The sequence below is a fragment of the Pogona vitticeps genome, chromosome 2, assembly GCF_051106095.1.
Source record: "Pogona vitticeps strain Pit_001003342236 chromosome 2, PviZW2.1, whole genome shotgun sequence".
NCBI classification, from domain to species: domain Eukaryota; kingdom Metazoa; phylum Chordata; class Lepidosauria; order Squamata; family Agamidae; genus Pogona; species Pogona vitticeps.
The window spans coordinates 295,702,292-295,711,541 of record NC_135784.1 but is presented as its reverse complement, the minus strand read 5'-3'; the positions used below and the strand labels follow the sequence as shown (position 1 = coordinate 295,711,541).

Below are 9,250 nucleotides of genomic sequence, written 5' to 3'. Positions count from 1 at the left end.
AGCGGAAAAATTGGAACTGAAGTGACGGGCAGACCATGTGAGCTGGGGGGGCAGTCTTACAGACTCTTGTTAGCTCTAGAATATTCTGAGGCCTCTGCACATGTGCAGACTTAACCCATTAGTGTGCATTCAAAGAGAAAAACCTGGGTTGCTACTATCTAACTGATCTACCTGGATTGGAGAGACTTGAGAAAGAGAACAAAAGGTTGTAGGTGGAACCATATGTTCTGTGCTAGAATGCCTTGGGGAGTAGGATTCTTCTAAAGCAAAGCTGCCATTTGTTATTTCTAGTGAATCAATTTCTGCCTTGCTTACTTCCTCCAAAATACCATTCGAAGGACAGCATTCTGGAGGGTGAAGAAATGTTTCTGCAGTAGTTGTGACCTGCTTCTTTTGGGAAGAGTGCTGCTGCTCACTATTCAAACAGCAAATTTCAATTTGTTCATCATCTGACTCAACAGCCTTATGAGTCTCCAAGAGACCATCACAGGCAAATTGTAAGACCAATGAATTGATGGAAGGTCCAGGCGTTTCAGCTACAGATTCGGTGTCTGAACTGGAGTCATCTGCAGCAGAATACATCGAGTTTGGAATACTATTGATTTTGCTCTCCAATCCTGCTGAACTGTCTTCATTCAAACTACTAAAATTCCTAGAATAGTTACTCAAGCAAGTTTTGTTCACAGTGAAATTCTTGCTTGCATTAATGGAATCCAAAACAGAAAATCCCAAGATTTCTTTTGTGTTAGACACACAATTAAGAGGTTTTTCTGGAGGATAATTTTTAACTATCTCTGATCCAGCATTAGAAGAAGCATCTTCTGCCATCACAGAGATATCTTCCTTGGGAAGTAATAAACATGTAGCATTATTTTCTTCTGAGGAATTTAAGTTGACAAGGAACACATCAGTGTCTTTTATTTTAATTATTATTTTTATTTTCTAACAGAAGATTTTAAAACATAGATATATAGCACAATGCACATTTAAGCAATAAACATAAAGTGTAAGAATATCTAATTGCCGAACAATAAACAAAGATAATCTAAATGCAAAAGGGGGGGGGAGCCTAAGGCTCAACATAGAAGCAATCTTGTATATTTGAACAATTCTTCTGATGAGATCCTATTCATGACATCCCATTTTTTATTCATTTTCTGTTCCTTTACTGTGGGATTTTTTACTTTCCACCAATTATAAAATAAATTCCAGCTTAAATAAAAAGATGATTCTTCTTGTCCCTTTAGCCTCTTAGTTAATATATCAATTTTTGCACTTTCTAATATTTTTAATTATCATATCATCATTTGGTGACTTTTCATCTTTCCAAACCTGTGCCCATAATAACCGAGCTGCTGCCAAAAGATGTAGTATTAAATAATAGCTTTGTATATTTATAGTATTTGGTAGTAATCCTAACAAAAATATTTCCAGTTTAAATTCTATTTCCTGTTTTGACATTTGCTTAATCCACATGTGGCTTTCACATCAGTATCTTTTAAAGGCACCACAGGGCTATCTTGGGCACAGCTGGTTTCCAGAAAATCTGTTAGCATCTCTTCTGACTTGATATCAGATGGAGATATTGCTCTTTCTACCATATAATCAGAATCATCTCTGTGCAAAGGTTCTTTCTGATTTGCAAAAGTGTTCTCTTTTTCAGTCATAACAATACTGTTTGGATCAGTTTGGATTGCTTCATCTGCCTCTGAAGATACAGGATTTGAACTTCCGTCCAAGGCTACATAAAGAATAAAGCAATCAAGTTATCCCATCCTCTTAATTATGTGACTATGAATACTATAGACAACCATCTCACTTCTATTTTTATGCATCCAGCTTCTCCCTGTATAGCAGTGACTTGGGTTTCTATACTGCTTTATGCTTTAAAAAAAACTTCTTCCTTTCCTAAACAGGTTTATATATGACCTGACACACTGATCACAAGTCAAAATTGATATCAAATTAAAAAGAGAGAGGGGGTGGTGTGGAGTGCTCTTACTGTAAACAGTTTTCTGGATGTCCAGTCTGATCGATGTGGGAAGACACTGTACATATTGACAAAGTTCCTCAAAAGAGAACACGTGGACTGGTGTACCATTGATAGAGAGGATATCATCTCCTGGGACCAGGTTTCCCTTAGAAGCCTGTTAAAATTGAATGTGGTAAGTTAGGTGCACTATCAAAGATTCTTGTAATTCCTATCAACCTCTGTAGCCAGAACCATCATCTTGGTTTCTTACCATTACTAGGTAGTATTCAAGGCAGTTCACAAACATAACACCATTAAAACCATAAGTAAAAGTACATTTAGCCATGTAATTATCAAAATCAAATTAAATCAAACATTGCCATAAAAACAATTTAAAGCAATTAACTGTGTTGTTATGTGCCATCAAAACAACTGAAAACAATTAACTATGTTGTTAGGTGCTGTCAAAATGCAATTGACTTATATATGGCTTCCAAAGTAAGTGTGTGAATGAGCAGCCATCGTACGAGATTGGCTTTCATCTTTTGGGTTAGGGTTCGCGGATGTATGCCGATTTTCAATCACAAGTCTCTGAATCTCTTCCAATATGCTTCCTCTGTCAAGTTTAACATTTACAAGATAGCACTCTTTACCATTTCGTATTGCGCCACCTCTGAAATGGACAACATGCCCACCACCTCTTGTAATACACCAGTTAGGCACAGAACCAAGATCAAGGTCCACTGGTCTTTCGGCCACCCCGCTGCATTGGCTACTCGCTCAAAGGTCTGTAGGTAAGCTTCTGGATCGTCCATCGACCTCATTTTTTGGATGCTGAGGTGAATAGAGATGCCTGCATGCAGGGAACATTCTCCTCTTTCTTTCCTCCCTGGTTAATGATGGCCGTTTGTCTGCTGTTTCTCAAGGAGATGAAATAGAGGTGCCCGGTTTCCTCCTCCCCCTTGTCCCCTTGTGTTCGAACACAGCTGGCAAAGCTATTGTACCAACCTATCCAGCACTTTCAAAGGCCACCCCAAGACACTTTGCCACCCGAGGAAGGCTGGCACTAAACAGAGTGTACAGGAGCAGGCTCAGACAGCAATGGGGTGGAGGTGGCGGGGGTCACACTGCACCTGTTTCCCAGCTATTTGAAAGAGATTCTCAAGAGGCTGAATCCCAAACCTTAGCTAGAGTTTCTCTGCTCTCGCATGTGCACCTGGAATGTCATCTACCTCTTTTCCTCCATATTTAAAAACAACTTTTCCTCAATCTGTGGCAACAGTCATCAGTTTTAATCAAAAAAGAGAAAGAGAAAGGGCTGCCTTCATTCAGAGCCCCTATTCCCACCCACCCCCTTTTAGGCATCAGTTGAAAGTCAGGCGCATCAGCTTGTCTGATATGACCTGAAGAGCTTGGAAAAGTTATTTTTTGCACTAGGGCTCCTTGAATCCACTAGCTAAATGTAACCACTGGAAGTTGTTATTCTCAGAAAGAATCTGAAAAACAAATGGCAGGGTTTTCAAAGAGACACAGTGTAGTAGTGATAGGTTATTTCAACAGTATATCCCAGAAGTGAGTACAGCCCCTCACATTTCATAAATATTTTAGTATATCTTTTCATGTGACAACACTGAAGAAATGACACTTGGCTACAGTGTAAAGCACCGACTATACAGCTTGTATAACAGTGTAAATGTGCTGTCCCCTGAAAATAACGCAACACACATCCATTAACGTCTAAACCGCTGACAACAAAAGTGAGTACACCCCCAAGGGACAATGTCCAAATTGTCTGTGTCCTGAGTACACTCCTATGCTTCAATGAGTCCTGGACCCTTTGTGCACGGCAGGAGAGGAAGCTGAAGACGTTCCACATGCGTTGTCTCCGACATATTTTTGGTATCATCTGGCAAGACAAAATTCCAAATAGAGTAGTTCTGGAACAAACTGGATCTTTTAGCATGTATACGTTACTGAAACAGTGACATCTATGTTGGCTTGGGCATGTTGTGAGAATGGCTGATGGTCGGAATCCAAAAGATCTCCTGTATGGAGAATTAGAGGAAGACCACAGCTGCGATATAAGGAGATCTGCAAGCAGGATCTGAAGGCCTTAGGAATGGACCTCAACATTTGGGAAACCCTGATATCTGAGCGTTCAGCCTGGAGGCAGGCAGTACATCATGGCCTCTCACAATTTGAAGAGACCCTTGTCCAGCAGACCAAGGCAAAGAGGCAGTCACAAAACCAGCAAAGTCAGGGAGCTGGACAGGGGACAGATTCTATTTATCTTCAGTATGGAAGGGACTGTCACTCTCAAATTGGCCTTCTCAGCCACACTAGACACTGTTCCAAGTCCACTATTCAAAGGATGTTACCATAATCTCTTGAGACTGAAGGATGCCTGATCACATTAAGGGGTAAATTTTTCTTCTTAAGGGAGCTGTTTCTAATGATGTGTTAACTGGCCTGCCCAGCTTAACCCTTGGTCTGTATATTTCTTTTTAGTACAGAAGCGGAAGGTTACAATATGGCCAAAGTGCTGGAAGGGGCTGAACTGTTCAGTTTTGCCACACGAGGGCTGAAAGGCTTCAGGAATGCAGAATGAGGCACCTACATAGACGACTTGACTACACCTGATGTCTAACTGTTCAGGACGTGCAGCTAGTTAACTGGAAGGCACTGTTACTATGTATAGGAAATATTTTATTTCAATGTCAGACATGTACAAAATACCAACTATATTATTGTCCACTAAGAAGGACTATCAAGATTGAAAATTCAAATCCAGAAACATAATATAATGACTTGACAGTAGCAGAAAAATATCACCATGTTCAATAAATAGCAAAATGCATCAGAAACAAAGTAAAACCAATGAATCTGTTACATAACTGATCCCTCAGAATTCCTCAAAAACCTATTAATCTCTCTATTATATCCTAGGTTTACATAATTGTATTGATTAGAAGTCCAGACTCCCACCAAAGCACGAAATCTATGCTTTGGAAGTAAGAGTAAGAATATGTCAGTTACAGAAATGCTACAGCAGCAAAATTTCCCTTGATATGTGGCTTGATCACATCTGCACTTTTCTTTCCCAGAAGAAATGAAGTGCAAAGAAGAACTGCAACATCTTGAGCAGGGCAGGTCCTCTACATGTTGTTATGTCCAATTGCCATCTGCCTCAACTGGCACAACTAGTGAGAATAGGAGTGGTGGTTTATCAACATCTGGTGCCACACATCCGTTTGTTACCCCAAGTCTAAAGGAATCTGCTGGGGTCTAATGTTTGCAGTGTACCTGCAGAATTTCTTGCTATTCATGCTACTCCTGACTCTTACCTTGGACCAGCAGAGTTGAAATGAGAAGCAGCCATGTCACACATCCCTTTTGATACGACGTTCCTATTATGCATATTCTTGCATAGGCTGTCCAGAAGCAGAAGCAGCCTTCCCTCTTAAATACATGTGTTTTTGTAAGAAATCAAGGTGTATTCTTTATGGATTTTGCTCAGTCTTTTAGGATCTTTCTGAGGAGTTCAAGGCATTCCCAGTTCAGCCAGTTTCACTTAAGGTGCTCTGGCTTCTTCTTTGGCTTCTTCTCTATTTGCACTTAAACCACCCCTTACAGGTGAGCAGCATATTTGGTGCAGTTTCTAAAAACGTTTAGGAGATAAAACTCAGCAGTCTTTCAGTTTTCCATCACATTCTTTTATGGGGTTTATGAACGTGGTCAGTAATGTGCAAGTGACGCCAGTGAGAATCCCATGAAACTAGAGGTGTCACAAGAAATGGGATGGGTTGCTTGTAAAAATAATTTCCTCACAAACAGGTTCAAGCCAAAATGAGCTTTATTCTCTAAATCTAAATGAAGATTTTTTTAAAAGAGGGCTTTCTCCTAAGGAGAAAGAGATGCACATGTTTTTATTTCTCCCCTCCCTCCCCTCCTGGAAGGTCCTCCGCCCAGCAGCCCCACTCGCCCAGGGCGGCCTCCCAGGCTGGAATTGCGCCTCCCCCCCCCTCCCCCGCGTGAGGTGCGGCGCGGCAAATTCGTGACCGGCAGGCAACACCTGCTGCCCCCCCCAACTCTTTCTCCTGCCCTTCCGCCTCCTTCCTTCGGCCTCTGATTGGCTGCCGGAGGAAAGGCTGGGCAAAAGAGGGGGCGGGGCATCCGTGGAACAGGTAACGGGGAGGGGAGGGGCGAGTGGGTGGCAGAGCGCGGGAAGGAGGGAGGCAGGCGGCCAGTCGAGGTGGTCAAGGCTGTCCCGGACTTCCTTCCTCCAGACCCGCCTGGCGGGCTGAGAAGAGGCAGGGCAGAGCCTAGATCCTGCTGCCCCCGAAAGGATGCCCAGCCAAGCGCTGCGCAAGCTGAAATACCAAGCGAACTAAGCGACTCTGCAGAACGCTGGCGGTGGGAAAAGCCCAGGGCTGTTCTAGTCGTGCCTGCTCAGGTTGAGTAAAGGATTCCCTCCCTCCAGAAACGGGACTACCTCCTAATGTCAGTTTCTGGCCACAGATGCGAACTTGATTTTACTGTTGCGCTACCTTAGGTTCTCTGAGCAGGTCAGGCGTTTGCTAAGTCGAGAGTGGCTTCAGCTGGAATGCGGGGCGGGAGATTCTGGGAGCTACCCTCTCAAAAAGCCGCTTTTCCCAAGTTCTAAAAATACATGTGTAAAACCGTTGCTGTCAGCATGAGAGTGTGGTTGTTTCTAGCACCTCTGCATTTTTAAACACCCATCATGGATGGACTAAACTTTTGCAGTTCCTTGGAATAAAGTTTGCTGAATCACACTTTGTCTCCCTGAAGGTTTCCCCACTGATTACGCTGGCAGGGCAGCTGAACATTCAGATTTCATTTCACATCCTGCTTTAGTAAGGAGTAAAGTGAAGTAAAGGGGAAATCCAGCATGTACCGCAGCCAGGGTTAAGGTTACCATCTTTCTCATTCAATAACGTGCAGCTACTGTTACAGGTGTTGAGGACTGCTTGTCTGTTTTGCAGAATCAGAGGTGGTCACTGACTGTGCGTTGCAGCTGCAGAAGGTTGGGGACAAATGGAACCTCCGGCAGAGGATTCTTAATCTGATTTCAAAGCTCTTCCGCCCAGGAACCTGACCATGTTTGGACAATGTTTTGGATAAAAAGAAATGGAAATGGAAGAGGGAACTAAAAACAACAAAAGTCTTCTGGAAGATCTAATTTTTATGTATTCTGTGAGATTGCAGCGATGGAAGGTTTCCCGAGCCATTCTCTTGCCTGTTTCCTGTTGTCAAGGAAGGCTCCTGTAATATAATTTCTTCTGATAACATTTCAGAAAGTTCAGTAGCAGATGCAAAGGAAGAGACGCGGAAAGCAGAGATCTGGAATCTACTGTTGACTAATGAGGATGCTGAACTGTGAAAGGTACTAGAAAAAAGAAGGAATCCGGGAGTGGTTCTCTAACCCAGAGTTCAGCGCTCTCATTTCCAAAATCCTGGAATCTGTGTGCTCAGCTGCTGAAAGTTTATAGAATGCCACTCATAGCAATGGCTTCCAATACTCTGGGCTTTCTTATACACTGTGCAAATCAGTTTTTCACATTGTCAAGATTCTTAATTGCAAAGTTTGGAATTCCTGAAACGAGCAAAATCTTCTTTCTGGATTTTGTTTTGTTGAGGAAAATGTATACTGTTATATTAATAGGATATTTTCTGATGAATTGAATTGATATTAAATTGCAGGCTGAAAGCTGTTAGATCTGCAGTACTCGTGTGCCAATATATGCCCTATGGGCAGAATATTATGTGAATATTTATTTTCATGAGAACCACAAAAAATCAGTTACTTTCAAGTTGTGAGCCAGAACTGAATGTTTCATGTACATGTTCAAATCATGCAGAAATCTTTGCATCGCAACAAAGTATAGAGTGGTGCAAAACAATAGCCATTGCATTCAAGTAGCTTTTGTTAGCATTGCAGAATGAATTGCACAAATGAGTAGCAGAATGTTATGTTCTTTTACAGTATATTGAAGTCAGATTTTCTAAAAGAAGAACTTAAATGTTACAAGTTTTAAAAAGGAAGGAACAAATTAAGGGTTGTAATTTGGATCTTGTGTGCGTACAGAGTTTCTATTCATGGCACTGCAGGAAATTTGACTCCTTTGACTTCTTCAGTGCCTGCATTTGTATTTACACTTGGTAGACCTCAAACTGAAAGACTGTCAGTGGATAGCCCCCTTTTTGAAGGTATCCCTTGTTTGAAAGATGGTCCAGTTTAAGCATAAACCATGCGAGAGAACAAGGAGGGCTTGGGAGTTGCCCAGTCATTTGAAACCCCTTGTGCAATAGACTTAACAGGCAAACAATCTCACCTGCTTAGTCCTCCGCATTACAGTGCGATGCATTCAATTTCTATTTAAATTACTGAAAATATTTCTAAACTTGCATCTGTTTATCCAAAAAAGCACCACAGCTTGGAAAACAGACCCCTTTGGAGTGGGTGGGGCTTGGGCATCAGTCCCCAGCCTAGTGCTAGCTGAAGGTTTCTTGGTGTCCTTGTTCAACAAAGGCATGTTTCCAAGAAGCACCTGCAAGCTGCATGCAATGCTGTGGCCCCTCGTCATTTGTTTACAGTATTTGTTTAAAATATTTTTATCCGAGCTTTTTCCTCAAAAGGACCCAAGGCACCTCCATCATTAAAAAGACAATATACAAAGCTAAAAATCAGTAAGTGTCCAAATATTTTTGAAGAATTAAACAAGGATTATGCTTAAAATGAAAATAAAATCAATACTAAATACACATTTAAAAGCAACCAAGTGCAACAATCGATTTAAAAAGGCTCCTCTCGGAATGCCAGGCGCTAAGGAAAAGCCTGTCTCAAGAGAAAGGTTGCTCCAGGAAACTCTGAACCTTTGTGCAAGCCCAGTGATGGACAAGACTCAAGGGGATGTGCTGCGCTTGGTGAGCTCAAGTATCACAGGCCAACAGGCAGGGATGTGGCACTTTATTCCCTAAAAAGGGAAACAGGAATGCTCTGGCTTCCCAAATGAGGCTGCAGAACCCCAATCCCGAGCCCCTATTAAATAAACACTTCTTTCACCAAAAAAGAGAGAGAGGTAGGAATGGGTTCCAAGCCACAAGTCAAGTCTGGACCATTGGGGGGGAAAGCTCAAGACAAGTCTGAGTTGAGTTGTCAGAATGCCTTAAGTCTCACTTCACGGTGAGTCTCCCAAGTTGAGTCCCCCATGCCTGGATCCACATACAGTATATAGGACTATACAGTATGGAAGAATT

General features: G+C 42.0%; 1 long non-coding RNA gene across 1 annotated transcript; it reads left to right on the top strand.

The window, feature by feature from the left end:
- Positions 1-6,016: 6,016 nt before the first annotated feature.
- LOC144586647 (uncharacterized) lies at positions 6,017-7,102 on the top strand. Its single transcript, XR_013541576.1, has 2 exons — positions 6,017-6,156; positions 6,976-7,102. It is a non-coding gene; the product is annotated as an uncharacterized LOC144586647 (long non-coding RNA).
- The last annotated feature ends 2,148 nt before the right edge of the window (positions 7,103-9,250 follow it).